A 23,356-nucleotide genomic window follows, 5' to 3' on the forward strand; every position below is an offset into this window, starting at 1 on the left:
TGTGATCTAGTTATAATCTGCACACAGGAGATTAGATTGGATGAACAGGTAAATGAAATATCATTCCAAAGGTCCTTCTAAGAAAAATACAGATGGAGATAGAATCATCTTGAAGCCAGTGATGTCATGGAAGGTAAAGAGATTTTAAGATACCTTGGGACTCCCCTGGTGGTCCAGTGGCTAAGACTCCACACTCCCAACATAGGGGACCCTGGTTCAATCCCTGGTCAGGGAACTAGATATCATATGACACAACTAAGAGCTTGAATGCTACGACTAAACATCAAACGTGCTTAAAACAAGAACTGGTCAAAAAAAATAAATATTAAAAAAAATTTTAATGCCACCTTGCAGCTTTCAAAGGTAGAGTAAGGAAACAATGAGTCAAAGGAAGAAAATAACATGTACAAACAGGAAAGGCAAGGAAAAGTATTCTGACCTGGAGAATCCAGATGCACCACAGGGCTGTGGGTTCATTTTACAATTCTGGCGTCCAGAACTGCAAGAGAACAAATTTGTTGTTTTAATCCACTCAGTTGGTGATGATTTGTTACATCAATAGGAAATTTAATGAAATGGAATATGTGAAAGGCAAAAGGATTTACAGGAATTTCTAGTAAACGTATTAGGTGTCAGGATACAAGAAAAACATACAAAACACTACTGCAATTTTACACATTAGCGATATATCTGTAATTTTTGAGTACCTCTTTCCTTTTTTTTTTTTTAATATTTGTGTTGGGTATTAGCTGCAGCACAGACTCTCTAGTTGTAGCACTCAGGCTTAGTTACTCTGCATGTGAGATCATAGTTTCCTGACCAGAGATAGAACTTGTGTCCACTGCATTGCAAGGTGGATTCTTAACCACTGGACCAAAGGAAGTCCTGTCTTTCCATTGTTAATTGACATAACCTCTCATATAGTTGTGATTATGGTAACTTTCTAATAGTTTCTCTTTTCAGTTCAGTTCAGTTGCTCAGTCACATCCGACACTTGGAGACCCCATGAACCACAGCACTGGCCTCCGTGTCTATCACCAACTCCCGGAGTCCACCTAAACCCATGTCCATTGAGTCGGTGATGCCATCCAACCATCTCATCCTCTGTTGTCCCCTTGTCCTCCTGCCCTCAATCTTTCCCAGCATCAGGGTCTTTTGCAATAAGTCAGTTCTTCGCATCAGGTGGCCAAAGTATAGGAGTTTCAGATTCAGCATCAGGCAGTCCAATGAACACCCAGGACTAATCTCCTTTAGGATGGACTGGTTGGATCTCCTTGCAATCCAAGGGACTCTCAAGAGTCTTCTTCAACACCATAGTTCAAAAGCATCAATTCTTCAGCGCTCAGCTTTCTGTTTTTTTTAGCTTTCTTTATAGTCCAACTCTCACATGCATACATGACCACTGGAAAAACCATAGCCTTGACTAGACAGACCTTTGTTGACAAAGTAATGTCTGCTTTTTAATATGCTGTCTAGGTTGGTCATAACCTTCCTGCCAAGGAGTAAGCATTTTTTAATTTCATGGCTGCAATCACAAGCTGCAGTGATTTTGGAGCCCAGAAAAATAAAGCCAGCCACTATTTCCAGTTTCCCCATGAAGTGATGGGACCGGATGCCATGATCTTCATTTTCTGAATGTTGAGCTTTAAGCCAACTTTTTCACTCTGCTCTTTCACTTTCATCAAGAGGCTTTTTAGTTCTTCTTCACTTTCTGCCATAAGGGTGGTGTCATCTGCATATCTGAGGTTATTGATATTTCTCCCAGCAATCTTGATTACAGCTTGTGCTTCCTCCAGCCCAGCATTTCTCATGATGTACTCTGCATATAAGTTAAATAAGCAGGGTGACAATATACAGCCTTGACGTACTCCTTTTCCTATTTGGAACCAGTCTGTTGTTCCATGTCCAGATCTCACTGTTGCTTCTTGACCTGCATACAGGTTTCTCAAGAGGCAGGCCAGGTGGTCTGGTATTCCCATCTCTTTTAGAATTTTCCACAGTTTATTGTGATCCACACAGTCAAAGGCTTTGGCATAGTCAATAAAGCAGAAATAGATGTTTTTCTATTTCTGCCTTCACAGGCTAAACACTTTTATCACTTACTGGATCTGAAAATGCCACACATCAGTGTACCACTAACTAAGAATTCAGCTTGTTTTTTGTGGCCTTTAACAAGCCTGACCGAGGGGAGCTACTCTTTGTCCAAGGTCGGGGCACCAGCTGAGAGGAGCTACCCCATGTCCAAGGTCAGGGGCGGTGGCTGAGAGGAGCTACCCCTTGTCCAAGGTCCGGGGTGGCGGGCGAGAGGAAGTACCCCACGTCCAAGATCAAGGGCAGCAGTTGAGAGGAGCTATCCCACGTCCAAGGTCAGGGGTGGCAGCTGAGTGGAGCTACCCCATGTCCGAGGTCAGGGGCAGTGTCCGAACGAGCTACCCCACGTCCAAGGGAAGGAGCAGCGGTTGTGCCTTACTGGAGCAGCTGTGAAGAGATACCCCACGTCCAAGGTAAGAGAAACCCCAGTAAGATGGTAGGCACTAAGGGAGGGTTCAGAGGGCAGACAGACTGAAACCACAATCACAGACAACTAGCCAATGTTATCACACGGACCACAGCCTTGTTTAACTCAATGAAACTAAGCCATGCTCTGTGGGGCCACCCAAGACGGATGGGTCATGGTGGAGAGGTCTGACAGAATGTGGTCCACTGGAGAAGGGTATGGCAAACCACTTCAGTATTCTTGCCTTGTGAACCCCATGAATCGTATGAAAAGGCAAAAAGATAGGACACTGAAAGATGAACTCCCCAGGTTGGTAGGTGCCCAATATTCTACTGGAGATCAGTGGAGAAATAACTCCAGAAAGAACGAAGGAATGGAGCCAAAGAAAAAACAACACCCAGTTGTGGATGGGACTGGTGATAGAAGCAAGGTTCAATGCTGTAAAGAGCAATATTGCATAGGAAGCTGGAATGTTAGGTTCATGAATCAAGGCCAATTGGAAGTGGTCAAACAAGAGATGGCAAGAGTGAACGTCGACATTCAAGGAATCAGCAAACTAAGATGGACTGTAATGGGTTAATTTAACTCAGATGACCATTATATCTACTACTGTGGGCAGGAATCCCTTAGAAGAAATGGAGTAGCCATCATAGTCAACAAGAGTCCAAAATGCAGTACTTGGATGCTATCTCAAAAAGGACAGAATGATCTCTGTTCGTTTCCAAGGCAAACCATTCAATATCATGGTAATCCAAGTCTATGCCCCAAGAGTAATGCTGAAGAAGCTGGAGTTGAACAGGTCTATGAAGACCTACAAGATCTTCTAGAACTAACACCCAAAAAAGATGTCCTTTTCATTTTAGGGGACTGGAATGCAAAAGTAGGAAGTCAAGAAACACCTGGAGTAAGAGGCAAATTTGGCCTTGGGGTACAGAATGAAGCAGGACAAAGGCTAATAGAGTTCTGCCAAGAGTTTCTCTTTTAGTCCTCCATTAAAATCATATGATTTCTAATAGAAAATAAATTATTGTTACTCTATAGTGTTTCATCTCTTACTCATGTTTATCTTTTAAACCTCAGAAACCACAATCTTGTCCAATTATGTCAGTTCAGTTCAGTAGGTCAGTCGAGTCCAACTCTTTGCGACTCCATGAATTGCAGCACGCCAGGCCTCCCTGTCCATCACCAACTCCCGGAGTTCACTCAAATTCACATCCATTTAGTCGGTGATGCCATCCAGCCATCTCATCCTCTGACATCCCCTTCTCCTCCTGCCCCCAGTCCCCCCCAGCATCAGAGTCTTTTCCAATGAGTCAATTCTTCGCATTATGTGGCCAAAGTACTGGAGTTTCAGCTTCAGCATCAGTCCTTCCAATGAACACCCAGGACTGATCTCCTTTAGGATGGACTGGTTGGATCTCCTTGCAGTCCGAAGGACTCTCAAGAGTCTTCTTCAACACAATTCAAAAGCATCAATTCTTCAGCACTCAGCTTTCTTTATAACACAACTCTCATATCCATACACGACTACTGGAAAAACCATAGCGCCTTAGCACACACACATGGTGTGTATAAAAGTTACATTTTCACTATTCTACAGACTAAACTATGCAACAGAATTATGTCTAAAAAAAACAGTCTAAATACATGAATGAAATGTTTATTTCTGTCTTTTTCTTCTGGGAGGCGGCCCAGTGGACACAGATATTTATTGGTTTGGCCAAACAGTTTTGTTCAGGTTTTTCTGTTAAGTTCTTCCAACAGATGTTTGTAAATACACTGAGGTCATCCTGACCAGCAGCATTTGACTTTTGTGGGCACAGAGCTGGTGGATGGCCCTACTCTCTCAGAATTACTATATGCAGACAGTCCACCTGCACTTGGTCTGCTACCTGAGGTGCCACTGCAGGGACCCTCCCCGCAGCTGTTCCCCCAGAAATACAACTGGGACAAGGTGACTTGTCCCACGCTTTGTGCCTACCTGCACCTCGGCAGGAATTATTGTCGCCATGCCAACAAGAATTATCATAGCCATGCCAACAAGAATTATCATAGCCATGCCAACAAGAATTATTGTAGCCATGCCAACAACCTGGGCCTCAGTGTAGCAACATGGTGATGAGATCTTTGAGGCGAGACAATGTGGATTCAAGCTCTCATTCAGTCACTTTCTGGGATGGGGTGATTTTTGTTCCATTCAAGTTCCTTCATCTGGGAAATGAGAAGGAACATCAGTACTTATTTTGGAGTTCAAATTCAAAAAGATAGCATGCATAAAGCATTAAGACAAGGACTTGCAATCTGTGATATAAAAGTGAATTTGAGTCCAATTTAACATCAGTTATCAAGGAAAGTATTTTCGGTTGGGAACAAAGAACACATCTCAGTTTCTCTGCAAGATCTTCGGACTCTGAATGTGAACACAACACTGAGAAACGGCAGGATGACTTGCAGGCATTTGGCACTGGAGACTAGTTTCCTGTCGCAAAATACAGTTGGAATCCATAGTCATTCCCTTCACTGTGTGCTTGTGCAACTCTACTCACTTGACCTTCAAGCACCTGATCACAGCCAACTCCCAAATTAAACATTTCATTTCACCATTTTGCCATTTCAGTTTTTTCATGGAAGTGAACCCCACCCCTAAAGAAACACAGCTTCTTCATGTTTATGCTTCATCTACCTTGTACACATCATGGCATTTATGAGTATATTCAGGTCACAAAAGTTTGAAAACAGCCCACTGATTCATATATACCTTGGTGCAAAGACGACAGACAGCTTCTGGGAGCATCTGTTATTTACCAGGTGGGATGCTGACCAACCCATGAATCAATGAATAAGGCCATAGAGATCTTTAACATTTACTTCTGAAGACCAGCGGGCCCTGACTCCAGCTCCACAGAAATGGGGAAAACAGAGACTTTACTCTTAACAGGTGCAGACGAAGCCTCACGCACCCTGAGACGAAGCTGAGATGAAGGGCAAAACACAATGGTTTGCTAGGATCCTGGATGGTGAGACCTGCCTGCTGGTCGTGAAGGATCTCTGAAGGGTGGGGGGTGGGCTGTGGCTCACTGTGGGGACACAGATCCTGAGGGCAGAACTATCAGAGAGCACTCATCTGCATGAGGTCTCCATCTTGGCCAGACACTGGATCCACTCAGAACCTGTAGGCTACAGCAATGAGGCCGCTAAGGCCAAAGGATGAAAGGGCCAGGATGTAGCCCTAACTATCAGCAGACAGGCTGTCCAAAGGCTTCCTGTACACATGCCTTTCGATGTAACTCTACCCACAAAAGGGTCAAGACCCAGTTCTGACCATCACTGTGAAGGCACAAGCCTCCAGACCAGCCTCACCCAGCAGGGTTGTTGGTCAGCTGCTCAGCCGTGTCCGACTCTTTGTGACCCCTTGGACTGCAGCAAGGAAGGCTTCCCTGTCTTTCACCATCTCCTGGAGTTTGCTCAAACTCATATCCATTGAATCGGTGATGTCATCCAACCCTCTAGTCCTCTGTCGCCCCCTTTTCCTCCTGTCCTCAATCTTTCCCAGCATCAGGGTCTTTTCCAATGAGTTGGCTCTTCACGTCAGGGGGCAGACACCAAAAGCAAGAAAAGTAGAGTCCCACAGCTTGCAAACCGAGTCCACAAATACCTGTGGGACACCACCCTGTGATCAGATGTCCTCTGGCCCTTGGATCAGGATAAGGGTGCCTGGGATATCTCCTGCAGAGAGCCACTTCTCAAAGGTCAAGAAATGTAACTACACTACCAGATAGATAAAAATATAAATAGTAATTTACACAAAACGAGGTGACAGAGCAATATGCTTCAGAGGGAGGAACAAGACGAAACCCCAGAAGAACTAAGTAACAGGGAGATAGACAATCTACTTGAAAGAGTTCAGAGTAATTGTAGTAAACATGATCAAAGAACTTGGGAGAAGAATGCACGACCTGAGACCTGAGAAGTATTTAACGAAGACTTAGGAAATATAACAACCAACCAAACAGAATGGAGGAATATAGTAAATGAAATTAAAAAAAAAAAAAACAAACAGAAACTAAAATAAATCAGAACAGGCTAAACGAGGCAGAAAACACATCAGTGCGCCAGAAGAAAGAATACTGAAAATCACCACTACTGAACAGAATAAAAAAGACTAAAAGGAGATTTTAAGAGACCTCTGGGACAATAAGCCACTAATATTTGCCCTGTAGGAGTCCCAGAAGAGGAGAGGAACGATCTTCGGAGGCGAAAACAACTGAAACCACACTAATCTGGGAAAGGAAACAGTCACCCAAGTCTAAGAAACACCAAGAGCCCGTATCTAAATAAAAACTTCATAGTAAGGAGAAGCCAAAAATCTGTAACAGATACGTAATCAAAATACACATGAAAATACCCTCAACATTCTGAGACTGTCCACTGTGTCACGCTCCTTGGAGCCCACCCACTTACCAGGTTGAATTCTGCCCAATGCATGAATCATTCAATAAAGCTAATGAGGGACTTCTCCAATGGTTCAGTGGTTAAGAATCCACCTGTCAATGCAGAGCATCAGGTTCCATCCTGGGTCTGAGAAGATCCCACATGCCACAGGACAATTAACAGTGTGTGCTGCATCTACTGAGTCCATGCTTTAGAGTCTGTGAGCTGCAACTACTGAGCCCTCGCATCTAGAGGCTGTGCTCCCCAACAAGAAAAGCCAACACACACAGCAAACCTTGCATGCAGCAACGAAGACCCAGCACAGCCAAAAATAAAAATAAAGCAGATAAGACCTTTAAGTTTATTTGATGCAGTTTTTGTACAGTAATGGAAGTCGGTCTAGAATGCACTGCTGTGCTATTTGGATTAGTCATATGAATGTTCTGGCATAGAGTGTTGAGAGAGTAACGTTAGTTACAAATTATGACTATGTAACCCCCAAATTTTATGTTGTTTGATTCCATGGTGACAAGAAATTGTTCTAGATTATTTAAACCTGAAAGCCGAATGGTGCCTTCTTAGCTGCTGTTATAAGTACTGCAGTGAGAGAAAACTGTGTTGATGGAATAAACACCATTCATCCAGGGTTGTGACACAAGGGTTTCTATTTTATTCATGGAAACAGGAAACCTTGATACATTCAGAATGTAGTTCTTTGAATACAATAGTAGCAAATGGTAATGATAGCTGTTAAATGTGATTCATTCACATACACATAATATCCTGGTTCAGATCAAACTGATGCTCAAAATAATTGCTCTGTGTCAGGGGACATCCAACTTTAAGGGATCCAATATGTTGCATTTTCTTCTTTAGCGTGCTGTTTCTCAAGGACTCTCTATTCCTTACCAGTTCCTGGAAAATAGGAACGAGCATAGCTACACGCAGTTCTCAGGACCGAGATCATGAGAAAGGGCACCTGCTTGGATTCCTTTCAGTGACTCCCTTCAGTGACCTTTTACTTAAAGGTAATTAATCAGTTATGCCCCTCTTCCTCAGTATATGGAATGCTTTCTGGCCCTTTGAAGATTGTTATTTGCTTGGCTTTGCTTTTGCTCAATTTTTTTTTTTTTTACTGCCTATAGCTGCCTTGTATGAAGATACATAAACATGAGTTTCTGCAAATAAAGCACCCTTGTTTCGAGACGTGGGTCCCCTGCTTCCTTCTTCTCGTCCACTCCAGTCCCTGGGTCCCAGTCTACAAAGACTGTGACAAGTGGCGCCTGAACAGGGATCTGGTGAATGTCCTTGGCAAGCGGCTGGAGTCGACTGTTAGGACCTACAGAGGTCGGTAAGTGCAGGGTTATACGACAAACAGCTGGAAAGCCCCACCACTTTTCTACTTTACTTCATCATTTATTTACGGTTCAAGGACTTTTGGTTTTGCGTCAGTGGATAGAGGCTTGTCTCCGAACAGTGGTTAAATATAATCCCTGGTTCCCTGATGAAGGCAATTTCAATTTAGAAATTTGGAGCTGGGTTAAAGAAAATGTTGAACAAGCTGTAAGACGGGGAGAAAATATTCGAATAAATTTCTGGCCCTTGTGGGCCTTCATTTAAGCTGTGATCTTGCTATTTCAAGGCCATTCTAGCCCCCCTGATATTCGTCAACAAGCAGAATGCTCATTATACAAATATAAATTATATGATAAGACTCTACAGAAGGCCCAATTACAGCAACATAAAATGTTTCAAAACTTTCCCACCATCCCTGCTCCATCTGTCCCAAGTGCTCCTCCCCTATCTCTTGTAATGGGCACAAAACCAAAGGTCCCCTCAATTAGAGGACAAAATTAATCTGATGATGATTATTCTGATGCTCTCTTTGACACTAAAGACAACAATACTTTTTTTGCTGACAAGAAGCCCCTAACACACACTCATATTTATGAAAACAGATGATCCACTCATTGTCCTTCACGACGAAGCCTTTGTGATTTACTGGCTTTGCAATCACGAGTCTCTGAGGCCTATGTTCTTGCCTTTCTTGTGTTAGGAAATGTTTATGCTGAAGGGCAACTAATACCAGAATACGAACGCATTGATTTTTCTCACATGCAACAGATGAAAAAAGCTGTAACTGTGTACGGCCCTCGTTCACCTTTTAGTAAAGAGCTTCTAAACGCATGCTTGAAAGTGAAAGTGAAGTCGCTTAGGCATGTCCGACTCTTTGCCACCCCATATACTGTAGCCTTCCAGGCTCCTCTGTCCATGGGATCTTCTAGGCAATAGTATTGGAGTGGATTGCCATTTTCTTCTCCAGGGGATCTTCCCGACCCAGGGATCAAACTCGGGTCTCCCGCATTGTAGACAGACGCTTTTATACCTTCAATAAAATCATTACTCAGCCATTAAAAATGAAATTCCATCAGTTGCAACAAAATGGATAGTCCTGTAAGTAAAAGGTCACTGAAGGGAATCCAAGCAGGTGCCCTTTCCCATGATCTAAGTCCTGAGAACTGCGTGCAACTCTGCTCCTTCCTGTTTTCCAGGAACTGATAAGGAACAGAGTCTCTGAGAAATGGCACACAAAGGAAGAAAATACAACATATTGGATCCCTTAAAGTTGAACGTCCCCTGACAATTCCCCCTTTTTTATTTTTTTCATAATTGGGGGTGATTGTAGATACTTTTGTGAAAAAGGCCCGGACCAATTGAGTTTGTTTAGTCTCAACAATTTTAGTTGAAAGGCATCGGTATACTACAAATATAATCACAAGAATAATTATCAGTGTTATAGCTCCAGATCCATTACTATGTGTAATACTTTGAAACCATCCTCGAGGGTCTAGCCCAGATAATTGATTAGCTAGCTGTTCAGCTAAGGTTTCCAAATTGTTGGAAGAGAGTAGACTCTTAAAGAAGGTTCCAAAGATTTCCTTTTGTAATAATTGTACATTTAAGGAAGTGTTATCACGTATGTTTTACAAGTGAAATTTTATTTGTTCCCAATAGTAGGCACCATAGTTGAACTGAACAGGGGTAATACAAAATTGAGTAGAATTCCAGTCACATTTTAGCATAACTTGTTTTTGTAAATCCATTAATTGATATCTGACCCATTGGATGGCTGTTTTTATTTCCTGTATTTCATCTTGAACTTCCTCATTTACCTGAGCGGTCCACATAGTATGAGCATCTTTGGTCCAGTTTTGAATACAGTTGTGTGTTTGAACTGAGGTTTGTAAAGCAATGCCTGCAACAGTGGCAGTAGTGCAAATGGCTATTAATCCCAAAATGCCAAGAATTAACCATCCAATGAATTATTTAGATCATTAAAGTAATTGAGTATGTAGCTGGTAGGCAAGTCCTGCCATGGGACCCTCTTCCCAGTGTCATTAAAGATCTACTGGCAACCATAGATTACGTCGAGATTGAAGAATCAAAAGGGATTCATTTTTCAAAGAAACAGAGGAAATAAGACAAGTATACAATTTAAAGTCTTATTAAACTGCAAGTTCCCTATAGCTATAAAAAAAGGAAGGGGAACACAAGCTTGTATGAAATATGAATAATTATAACAAAAGGAATAGTTATGTTTCATAACTATTATTAGTTAAAAAAATTTATAAATATAAAATTTATAAATATAAATATAACTATATAAATATAGTTATAATTATTATAGTTTCTATTATGTTTTATATTATCATTATATGTTTTATGTTTTATAATAGGCTAGACTATGTATGGAAGGCCTTCCTGATCCTACTGACCATGATGAGTCATGTCCTAGTTTTATATTATTTTCCGCCCTCCCTGTTGCTAATTCACACACACTGTTGAATTTCATAATTCAGGCTGTGTGTGTTTCGAGGAAACACACACGTGAATGAATCATATCTAATAAGTTGGCCCCTCCATCACACTGATTCGTTCCCAGAGACTATCATGAAACGCATGTAGCAAATGCGTTTGATGAATGTACTACCAAAGACAAGCTCTTAGAGCTCACCACACTATCAGGGTCCAGCCCCGGTAGATCCAGGTATACCCTCAGGAGGAATGGTGTCGGCAAAAGAGGAAAGGTAAAGGGGAGAGAAAGAGGCTTGATCTTCCTTGGTTTACACAGAAAGCCAATAATGTCCATGACACTGGACTTGCTCTGTTCACAGAGACCACAGGCGCCCTCTCAGTGGGGTGAAGACACAGGGCGTCCCCTCCCCTGAAGACGCTAGGCACCTTCCCGATTCGGTCTTAGATGCCCAGGCAGATAAGTGAACTCAGAGGGCCCCTGTGCTGCAAAGAGTCATCCTTAAAAAGAGAGAGAGAAACAGAGAGAGAGAGATAAAGAAAAAAAGAATGATATGGGGATGCCAGGACCCAACACGGGAGATCCCACCCATGACAAGTTCATGTGGAAGAGACCTGACGAACGAGGCAGATCAGGACTCGAGGGACCCCGTGGACCTGCTCGAGCATCTACCCCAAAACCAGAATCTGTCTGTCTTACTATTTTGTGCCTTTCACCAACTCTTCTGACATTAACAGAGGGCTATCCCCGACCACCTTTCTCTGGAAAAATGTCAACTTAGGGCTTTAGTTAATAAGTCTCCTTGGCATGATAGGAGTGTTTCAATTCAAACCCCTCTGATGGCTTTCTAGCTTGACTCACAGGTTTATCTAGACTCTTGCAGCTACGCATGTGATTGTTCACAGCCGCCCAACCGTGAAAGACACGGGAAGCCAAAACATTCTAAAAGTCCTAATGGGCACAGAGCTCTTTAAGGGGTGAAAAATTATTAGAATAGTACTGTACTGGGGTCCAGCCCCGGTAGGATCCAGGGATTCCCTCAGGAGGACGGCATCAGTGATAAGGATAGTAAAACAGGAGATAAAGAGGCTTGATCTACCTTGGTTTACACAGAAAGCCAATAAAGTTCCTGACACCGAACTTTCTCTGTTCATGGAGGCCACAGGCCCCCTCTTGGTGGGGTGAGGATGCAGGACACCGTCTCCCCGGTGAAGATGTGGGGCGCCTTCCTGTTCGGGTCTTAGAAGCCCAGGCAAAAAAGTGAACTCAGAGAGTCCCTGTGCCCTAAGGATTCATCATGAAAAAAGAACAAAAAGAGAAAAGGAGAGAAAAGGAAAAAAAGAATGGCATGGGGAGACCAAGCTCTGATGAAGCCGGGTCCCTACCTTTATTTTCAAAAGGAGCTTTAATACCCTAAGTTGTACATAGAGGATAATAGGGGGTGAAGAGTCATGCAAAGTCACCAGTCCTTGACCCTTATCGAGACCAGGCTTTCTTTCTGCAAACTTATCATATACAAAGGCTTTCGGTGATTTTCATCATCTTCTGGTCAGGAGGCCTGTTAACATTTTATGACCCTTTGTTCTGATAAAGGTTAGTTAGCCAGAAAACTTATTTTCTCTAAAAGTGATTTGTATAAAGTTTGGCGCCACTCTCCAAAAGCACTAGATAAAGTTGCATTCCCATAGGGCAAAGGTGCAGTGGGCTGTAGCAAGGAAAGAATTTATTACCTCAAGGGTCTACAGTTGTTAACACCAAGGCCACTACTTATTTTTTCTATATACCAACTATATTAAGATACTCCCAGGGACATAGTGGATAAAGGATATGGAAACTTGGCAGGAAGCATTGGCTCAACAATGAATATCCTTCACCAGTTCTATTCTAATAATTCTTAACTCCTCAAAAGGCTCTATACTATTTGAATATCTTAAGCTCCCCGTGCCTCTCACGGTTGGGAGGCTGTAAACAATCATATGCATAGCTGTAGTAGTCCAGATAAACCTGTCAGGCAAGTTAGAAGGCCATCTGAGGGTTTTGGATTGAAACACTCCTATTGTGATCAGGAGGCTTATTAACTGGAGCTCTAAGTTGATTTCCTTCAGAGAAAGGTGGTCAGGGATAGCCTCCCATTAATGTCAGAGGAGTTGGTGAAAGTGTAAAATAGTAAAACAGACAGATTCTGGTTTTGGGGTAGATGCTCAAGGAGGTCCAGGGGGTCCTTCAAGTCCTGATTCACCTTGCCCGTCAGGCCTCTCCCACATGACATTGTCATGGGTGGGATCTCCCGTGCTGGTTCCCGGCAGTACTGGTAAAGGGCTTCATTGCTGTGCCAATGCTTGCTGCCAACTGCCCATATCCCTTATCCATTGTGCACCTGGGAGTGCAGTAGTTAACATAGTTGGAATGTAAGAAAAACAAGTAGTAGCCTTGGAATTAACCACATCAGACCTTTGAGCTAATTGGTTCTTTCTTTGTTGTAACTCACTGCACCTTTGCTCTGTGAGAATGTAACTCTGTTTAGCACTTTCTGAGGCTGACATAGATTAGAAATATAATGAAAAAACACTTCAAGGGAAAATAAGTATTCTGGTTGAGCAGCCTTTATCAAAAAAGGGTCATAAAATGTCCACAGGTCTCCAAGGCCAGAAGATAATGTACACAACATTGTTTATGGGAAAGGTATGCAGAAAAAATCCTGGTTTCGATAAAGACAAAACAGATGTAATGTTTGGGCTGACTCTGCATGACTTTGCATCTTTCATTTCCCTCTAGGTACAAGTCAAGGTATAAAAGTTCCTTTTGAAAATTAAGTTATGGTCCTCCCTCACCAAAGCTTGGTCTCCCCCTGTCATTCTTTCTTTCCTTTTCTTTCTTTCTCTCTCTTCTTCTTTCAGGAGGACTCCTTGGGGCACAGGGGCTCTCTGAGTTCATTTTTTTCCTGGGCTTCTAAGACCCGATTGGGAAGGCGCCCTGCGTCTTCACTGGTGAGAGGGCATCCTCCGTTCTCACCCCACCGAGAGGGCATCTGCGGCCTCCGTGAACAGAGCAAGTTCAGTGTCAGGAGCTTTATTGTCTTTCTGTGTAAACCAAGGAAGATCAAGCCTCTTTCTCTCCCCTTTTACTTTCCTTATCACCGATGCTGTCATCCTGAGGGATTCCCTGGATCATGCGGGGGCTGGACCCCAGCACGGGGAGACCAAGATTTAGTGAGCAAGGCCCATAACTTTATTTTCAAAAGGAGCTTTTATACCCTCAGTTGTACATAGAGGATAATGGAAGATACAGAATCATGCAGGGTCAGCAGTCCTTGACCCTTATCTAGAACAGGCTTTCTTTCTGCCAACTTATCGTTTACAAAGGCTTTAGGTGATTTACATCATCTTCTGGCCAGGAGGCCTGTTAACATTTTTCTTCTGATAAAGGTTAACCAGAAAACTTATTTTCTCTAAAGGTGATTTTTCTAAGGTTTGGCACTACTCCCCGAAAGCACTAGATAAAGTTGCATTTCTATAGGGCAAAGGTGCAATGGGTTATAACAAGGAAAGAATTTAACTCAAGGGTCTACAGTTGTTAACATCAAGGCTACTACTTATTTTTTCTATATACCAACTATATTAATTAACATACTCCCAGGGACACAGTGGGTAAGGGATATGGAAACTTGGCAGCAAGCATTGGCTCAACAATGAAATCCTTCACCAGTTCTATTCTAATAATTTTTAACTCCCCGAAAAGCTCTATATTGTTACAATGTCTTAAGCTTTCCATGCCTCTCGTAGTTGGGAGGCTGTAAACAATCACATACGTAGTTGTAAGAGTCCGGATAAACCTGTCAGGCAAGTTAGAAAGCCATCCAAGGGGTTTGGATAGAAACACTCCTATTGTGCCCAGGAGATTAATTAACTAGAGCTCTAAGTTGATTTCTTTCAGAGAAAGGTGGTCGGGGATAGCCCCCCGTTAATGTCAGAGGAGTTGGTGAGAGTCATAACATAGTAAGACAGATTCTGGTTTGGGGGTAGATGCTTGAGCAGGTCCAGGGGGTCCCTTGAGTCCTGATCTGCCTTTGCCTTTCAGGTCTTCTTCGCATGACCTTTGTCATGGGTGGGATCTCCCATGGTGGCTCCCGGCATCTCCCCCTTTTTTATTTCTTAAGACAGCCAGATGCAATTCAGTTGTGAGCTTCTGAGTGCTCTGTCAGAGAGTTCTAACAATACAAGGAAGAATAATTACGAGAAGCAGAATTAGAGCGGCCACAGCAGCATAGCTGAAAATATTAGACAGAATGGTCTTTCCTGAAATAAAATTAGAGAATATATGGAAAAAGTCACTTGCTACTCCTGAGGCAGTAAAATCTAATCGGGACTGTTCCACGGTCTTTATCTGATTATGAAGTTTCTCTAAATCTAAACTAGTGCTGGAGCTATTCCAGACACCTGAAATATGATTTTTAATCTTTTCCCAGTTATAATCTGTCTCGTTTACTTTCAGGGGCGTTATACATATCCACTGGTAGTCGGCATGACAGGACAGTACCAATTTCACTTTTAATGCCTGTAATTCAATCTCAATATGTATTATTGCTTCTACTAGGGTGTCTACCCTCATTTCTAGTTTCCTGTCTATAACTTATTGTGTTGCCAAAGTTAAAGAAACATTTTTGGACATAGCACCAACATATTGAGCAGCATATACTTGTTGAGTCAATGATATTGCTGCCACAGTAACAGAGGTAATTGCAGTTATCAAAGCTGATATCCCCAAAATAAGTAAGCCCACGAACCGTCGTGATCGCATTAAATCTCTGATTGTTGTAACACAGCAAGACCTTAATTGTCATACTAATGGGTGGTTACAGTCACAGGCACCATAAGATAGGGTGGACTTTGCACACCATAAAGGAGCAAACATTATATTGAGGGTTGAAACAAGATGAGAGCATACATTGTTCACAAAACACCACATTATGTCCACCTGAATAATTCATTTATATATTAAGTCTTTTGGAGTCACTAGAGAAGAGAAAAACATAAGGAGAGGGTAGAGAAACTAAAATAGAGTCAGATCAGATCAGATCAGATCAGTTGCTCAGTAGTGTCCGACTCTTTGTGACCCCATGAATCGCAGCATGCCAGGCCTCCCTGTTCATCACCAACTCCCGGAGTTCACTGAGACTCATGTCCATCGAGTCAGTGATGCCATCCAGCCATCTCATCCTCTGTCGTCCCCTTCTACTCTTGCCCCCATCCCTCCCAGCATCAGAGTCTTTTCCAATGAGTCAACTCTTCGCATGAGGTGGCCAAAGTACTGGCATTTCAGCTTTAGCATCACTCCTTCCAAAGAAATCCCAGGGCTGATCTCCTTTAGAATGGACTGGTTGGATCTCCTTGCAGTCCAAGGGACTCTCAGGAGTCTTCTCCAACAGCACAGTTCAAAAGCATCAATTCTTCGGTGCTTAGCCTTCTTCACAGTCCAACTCTCACATCCATACATGACCACAGGAAAAACCATAGCCTTGACTAGATAGACCTTTGTTGGCAAAGTAAGGTCTCTGCTTTTGAATATGCTATCTAGGTTGGTCGTAACTTTCCTTCCAAGAAGTAAGCATCTTTTAACTTCATGGCTGCAATCACCATTTGCAGTGATTTTGGAGCCCCCCAAAATAAAGTCTGACACTGTTTCCACTGTTTCCCCATCTATTTCCCAAGAAGTGATGGGACCAGATGCCATGATCTTCGTTTTCTGAATGTTGAGCTTTAAGTCAACTTTTGCACTCTCCACTTTCACTTTCCTCAAGAAGCTTTTTAGTTCCTCTTCACTTTCTGCCATAAGGGTGGTGTCATCTGCATATCTGAGGTTATTGATATTTCTCCCAGCAATCTTGATTACAGCTTGTGCTTTTTCCAGCCCAGCGTTTCTCATGATGTACTCTGGATATAAGTTAAATAAGCAGAGTGACAATATACAGCCTTGACGTACTCCTTTCCCTATTTGGAACCAGTCGGTTGTTCCATGTCCACTTCTAACTGTTGCTTCCTGACCTACATACAAATTTCTCAAGAGGCAGATCAGGTGGTCTGGTATTCCCATCTCTTTCAGAACTTTCCACAGTTTATTGTGATCCACACAGTCAAAGGCTTTGGCATAGTCAATAAAGCAGAAATAGATGTTTTTCTGGAACTCTCTTGCTTTTCCTATGATCCAGCGGATGTTGGCAATTTGATCTCTGGTTCCTCTGCCTTTTCTAAAACCAGTTTGAACATCAGGAAGTTCACGGTTCACATATTGCTGAAGCCTGGCTTGGAGAATTTTGAGCATTACTTTACTAGCGTGTGAGATGAGTGCAATTGTGCGGTAGTTTGAGCATTCTTTGGCATTGCCTTTCTTTGGGGTTGGAATGAAAACTGCCCTTTTCCAGTCCTGTGGCCACTGCTGAGTTTTCCAAATGTGATGGCATATTGAGTGCAGCACTTCCACAGCATCATATTTCAGGATTTGGAATAGCTCAACTGGAATTCTATCACCTCCACTAGCTTTGTTCGTATGTCTGGCTCTAGGTCAGTGATCACACCATCATGATTATCTGGGTTGTGAAGATCTTTTTTGTACAGTTCTTCGGTGTATTCTTGCCATCTCTTCTTAATATCTTTTGCTTCTGTTAGGTCCATACCAATTCTGTCCTTTATTGAGCCCATCTTTGCATGAAATCTTCCTTTAGTATCTCTGATTTTCTTGAAGAGATCTCTAGTCTTTCCCATTCTGTTGCTTTCCTCTTTCTTTGCATTGATCGCTGAAGAAGGCTTTCTTATCTCTTCTTGCTATTCTTTGGAACTCTGCATTCAGATGTTTGTATCTTCCTTTTCTCCTTTGCTTTTCGCTTCTCTTCTTTTCACAGCTATTTGTAAGGCGTCCTCAGACAGCCATTTTGCTTTTTTGCATTATTTTCCATGGGGATGGTCTTGATCCCTGTCTCCTGTACAATGTCAGGAACCTCATTCCATAGTTCATCAGGCACTCTATCTATCAGATCTAGGCCCTTAAATCTATTTCTCACTTCCACTGTATAATCATAAAGGATTTGATTTAGGTCACACCTGAATGGTCTAGTGGTTTTCCCTACTTTCTTCAATTTAAGTCTGAATTTGGCAATAAGGAGTTCATGGTCTGAGCCACAGTCAGCTCCTGGTCTAGTTTTTGCTGACTCTATAGAGCTTCTCCATCTTTGGCTGCAAAGAATATAATCAATCTGATTTCAGTGTTGACTATCTGAAATCATGTATAGAGTCTTCTCTTGTGTTGTTGGAAGAGGGTGTTTGTTATGACCAGTGCATTTTTTTGGCAAAACTCTATTAGTTTTTGCTCTGCTTCATTCCGTATTCCAAGGCCAATGTTGCCTGTTACTTCAGGTGTTTCTTGACTTTCTACTTTTGCATTCCAGTCCCCTATAATGAAAAGGACATCTTTTTTTGGGTGTTAGTTCTAAAAGGTCTTGTAGGTCTTCATAGAACCATTCAACTTCAGTTTCTTCAGCATTACTGGTTGGGGCATAGACTTGGATTACTGTGATATTGAATGGTTTGCCTTGGAAATAAACAGAGATCATTCTGTCATTTTTGAGATTTCATCCAAGTAGTGCATTTTGGACTCTTTTGTTGACCATGATGGCTACTCCATTTCTTCTGAGGGATTCCTGCCCGCAGTAATAGATATAATGGTCATCTGAGTTAAATTCACCCATTCCAGTCCATTTCAGTTCGCTGATTCCTAGAATGTCGACATTCACTCTTACCATCTCTTGTTTGACCACTTCCAATTTGCCTTGATTCATGGACCTGACATTCCAGGTTCCTATGCAATATTGCTCTTTACAGCATTGAACCTTGCTTGTATCACCAGTCACATCCACAGCTGGGTATTGTTTTTGCTTTGGCTCCATCCCTTCATTCTTTCTGGAGTTATTTCTCCACTGATCTCCAGTAGCATATTGGGCACCTACTGACCTGGCGAGTTTCTCTTTCAGTATCCTATCATTTTGCCTTTTCATACTGTTCATGGGGTTCTCAAGGCAAGAATACTGAAGTGGTTTTGATTTGCATGTATTTATAATGAGTGATGTTGAGCATCTTTTCATGTGTTTGTTAGCCATCTGTATGTCTTCTTTGGAGAAATGTCTATTTAGTTCCTTGGCCCATTTTTTGATTGGGTCACTTATTTTTCTGGAGTTGAGCTGTAGGAGTTGTTTGTATATTTTTGAGATTAGTTGTTTGTCAGTTGCTTCATTCGCTATTATTTTCTCCCATTCTGAAGGCTGTCTTTTCACCTTGCTAATAGTTTCCTTTGATGTGCAGAAGCTTTTAAGGTTAATTAGGTCCCATTTGTTTATTTTTGCTTTTATTTCCAATATTCTGGGAGGTGGGTCATAGAGAATCCTGCTGTGATGTATGTCAGAGAGTGTTTTGCCTATGTTCTCCTCTAGGAGTTTTATAGTTTCTGGTCTTACGTTGAGATCTTTAATCCATTTTGAGTTTATTTTTGTGTATGGTGTTAGAAAGTGTTCTAGTTTCATTCTTTTACAAGTGGTTGACCAGATTTCCCAGCACCACTTATTAAAGAGATTGTCTTTAATCCATTGTATATTCTTGCCTCCTTTGTCAAAGATAAGGTGTCCATATGTGCGTGGATTTATCTCTGGGCTTTCTATTTTGTTCCATTGATCTATATTTCTGTCTTTGGAGCCTATTATATGGAGTGAAGTAAGCCAGAAGGAAAAACACCAATACAGTATACTAACGCATATATATGGAATTTAGAAAGATGGTAACAATAACCCGGTGTACGAGACAGCAAAAGAGACACTGATGTATAGAACAGTCTTATGGACTCTGTGGGAGAGGGAGAGGGTGGAAAGATTTGGGAGAATGGCATTGAAACATGTAAAATATCATGTAAGAAACGAATTGCCAATCCAGGTTCGATGCACGATATTGGATGCTTGGGGCTAGTGCACTGGGATGACCCAGAGGGATGGTATGGGGAGGGAGGAGGGAGGAGGGTTCAGGATGGGGAACACATACATACCTGTGGCGGATTCATTTTGATATTTGGCAAAACTAATACAATTATGTAAAGTTTAAAAATAAAATAAAATTTAAAAAAAAGAAATTAAATTAAACAAAAAAAATAAGAATAGAAAAAAAAAAAAAAGAAAGAAAGAAAACTGAAGTGGTTTGCCATTACCTTCTCCAGTGGACCACATTCTGTCAGATCTCTCCACCATGACCCGCCCATTTTGGGTTGCCCCATGGGCATGGCTTAGTTTCATTAAGTTAGACAAGGCTGTGGTCCTAGTGTGATTAGATTGACTAGTTTTCTGTGAGTATGGTTTCAGTGTGTCTGCCCTCTGATGCCCTCTTGCAACACCTACCGTCCTACTCGGGTTTCTCTTACCTTGTGGTATCTCTTCAGGGCTGCTCCAGCAAAGCGCAGCCAATGCTCATGCATCCTTTACTCTTAAAATAGAGTAAGTAGAATTACTTTCTGGCCAGGTTAAAGTAATAGGGGCAGTAGCGGCAAGAGCTCTCCAAATTTCTGGTTGCCAGTAAGTTTTGCCCTTAGCCGTATAGGAAAACATAGGAGGAACAAATTGATTATGATGCCATCTACTGGTGGCTAATGGCCAAGGAACTGAATATTCTTTCTAATTGTCCAATCTGCCGGTAAACTCATCATTGGACATTGAGTCCTGACCTGGATTTGGGTTGCTCCAGTCCTGAATTGTATAATTTCTGTTCTGTAATCAATTTTCGAATTATAAGTACAAGATTTCCAAATCGGATACCCTAAGCGACCATCTATGGTGTTCCATATGACATCTGAGGGAACAACATTATCACAATTTGGATATTCTGGTGGAGCTTTGAGGAACAAGGTTTTATGTGGGTCAAGGACCCTGGGCATACGAGTTTGTAATACCCAAACTGACTGATCCCTTTTAAATGCAAATTTTAAGTTTGGGGAATCTGTCAGAATTGCTTTTTTAGAGGCTCCAATACATCCTTCTTTGGTAGGAGTAATAAAGCTTCCTGTATGACCAAAGTGGAAGTTAAAGCTAACAGGAAGATCGTCTGTCAATGCCCTAAAGGTATAATTGAAATTAATAGGGTATTGATCCTTTGTATAGGAAGCATATGATCCTCCCAAAAGGCGAGGCTGGTTTGTGTGGCCCCCTATAGGGTCACTGTTTCAAGTAACTACTTGGAAGGTCGGAGGATCTGGGAAATATGCCCCAAAATTTTCTGGAGCAGGAGAGGAGGCGCTTATCTGGCAAGATAGCAAGGCAAGAATAGCAATAAACACTCTCTCAGGGGAAGTTGAAGAGTCCTCCGGAGAAGATATGTGCCTAGTGACACAGCGTCTTAATCTGTCCCCAGGTAGGTATGGAGGTTTGTTGAGTTGCCCGTGTAGGACACCCTGGTGATTTCCCACAACGTAAAGGGGTAGGAGAAACAATAACCTTTATACGGAGTTGTGACATCTGTCTGGTGGGTGGGTCCATTTCCTGTTCATCCAGGATCTCTGATGTCAGTTGTCTCGAGGTCAGCTGGACTTCCTGTATTGGCAGAAGGGGTGGAGGTAGAGGAGGTCCCTTCCTTTTTTTGTGGTCGAGGCAATGGGGGGACCGGGTGCCTGGGGGGCTGCAACATGACGAATCAGTCTGTCTGGGATCCAAATCGGAGAATCTGCGTCCTGTGGAAAAATACAAGCATATCCTCGGCCGCTAGTTAATAATGGGTCAGGACCCCTCCATAGTCCGGAGAGGAGGTCCTTCCATTTTACCAATGGCTTTGTGTTTTGTTGCTCCGGACACCAATGACGAAGCATTGCAGCGGCTTGGGACGAGTCAGCATTCAGGTTATTTATTACAAAGAGAGCATGTTGCAGGATCTAATGGGGGGGGGGGGGGGGGGGACTATATTTGAATTCTCCTTCCTGTAATTTTTGAATTTGTATTTTAATGTTTGATGTGCTTTTTTCCTATAGCTTGTCCCTGTGGGTTATAGGGGATGCCTGTGTTATGTTTTATTTGAAACCTTATACAAAACTCTTGGAAAGACTTAGAAGTGTAAGTAGGGGCATTATCAGTTTTTAAAGCTTTTGGTAGGCCTAAATATGAAAAGCAAGTAAAGAGATGTTGTACTACAACCTTATATGCCTCTCCAGTGCGAGCAGTTGCAATGATGACATGAGAAAAAGTATCTACAGTTACATGAACAAAAGACCATTTTCCAAATGAGGAGACATGAGTTACATCCATCTGCCAGAGTATATTAGGTCTGAGACCACGAGGGTTAACTGCCATAGGTAAATTATTTGCAGTAGTGGGACAATGTAAGCAGGAATGAACAATCTCTCGAGCAGATTCTCGAGGAATCTGAAACTGATATCTTAATGCAGTAGCATTTTGATGATGGAGTGAGAGGCTCGGGCTTCTTCAAAAGCAGAGGCCACTGTGACCTTGGTTAGCGAATCATTTAAGGCATTTAAAGGTCCGGGCAGTCCAGAATGAGCTCGATGTGGCCAATAAAATATGCTCGGTTTCGTTTCCAAATTTGCTGCTGTAGTTTCGTTAACAAGTTAAATATTGTAGTTTTGTTTTCAGGCAGAACGGCAGTCTGAATTTGCGGAAACAGCCTGACCACATACTGAGAGTCAGAGTAAAGGTTAAATTCCTCCTCTGCACGCATAACGAAAGCCTCTATAACAGCTGTGAGTTCAGCTCTTTGAGCTGAAGTTTTCCTGTGTTTGTAAAACCTTATGCTGATTTCTTGTAAGTATAGAAGCTCTGCCATTAGCTGACCCATCAGTAAAGGCCATTTGAGCTTCTGGGATGGGGAGCTGTTTGCACCTAACAGGGAAGATGACTGGGTGTCTAGATATAAAACTTAACAAAGCATAGGAGGGTAAATGATGCAGAATCTGACCAAAATAGTTTCCTATAGCAATCTGCCAATTTTTATCAAACATTAGTAGAGCATCAAGCTGTTCTTTGTTGTATGGATTATAATTTCTGATGGCTCTTTACCAAATAATTCAATGCTTCGCCTTCTACCTTTTAATATCAATGTAGCTATCAACCCTGGATAAGAAGCCACTACCTTTTTAGCTTGAGCAGGAAGATGGACCCACTCTAGGGGGCCGTTTTGCCATAAAACAGTTGGGGTAGCCAGCAAAGGAATTGCCAGGCAGCTGCCAATTCAATTCTTTTCTCATAACTATCAGATAAAGCCTCTTCTACTTTGTGTAGGGCCTTCTGAGCCTCAACAGTTAATTGCCTTTTTGAAGTTGGATCAAGATCCCTGCTCAGAATGTTAAAAAGACGCTTCAGCTCAGCAGTGGTTAATTTTAAATAGGGCCTTATCCAATTAATATCACCTAAAAGTTTTTGATAATCATTCAAAGTAACAAGATGGTCCTTTCTTAAATGTAGTGGGGCATGAGTCACTGTTTCAGACTTTATAACCCTTCCTAAATAAGTTATGGGTGGATTGGTTTGAATTTTCTCCGGGTCAATTTTTAGGCCTCTAGCTGACAGTGCCTGAGTCAAATCTTGGAGG

At 42.2% G+C, this 23,356-nt stretch overlaps 1 long non-coding RNA gene across 1 annotated transcript in view; it reads right to left on the reverse strand.

Annotated features, from left to right (window-relative positions):
• Positions 1 to 4,861: 4,861 nt before the first annotated feature.
• The window catches only part of LOC147354476 (uncharacterized), a 76,975-nt gene continuing 58,480 nt past the window's right edge, over positions 4,862 to 23,356 (reverse strand). Inside the window, exon 4 of the long non-coding RNA XR_015146454.1 lies at positions 4,862 to 4,976. This is a non-coding gene — a long non-coding RNA (uncharacterized LOC147354476). The remainder of the gene's footprint in view (positions 4,977 to 23,356) is intronic.

The sequence above is a fragment of the Bos grunniens genome, chromosome 18, assembly GCF_055505025.1.
Source record: "Bos grunniens cultivar Pamir isolate PY7600 chromosome 18, Bosgru_T2T1.0, whole genome shotgun sequence".
Taxonomy (NCBI): Eukaryota; Metazoa; Chordata; class Mammalia; order Artiodactyla; family Bovidae; genus Bos; species Bos grunniens.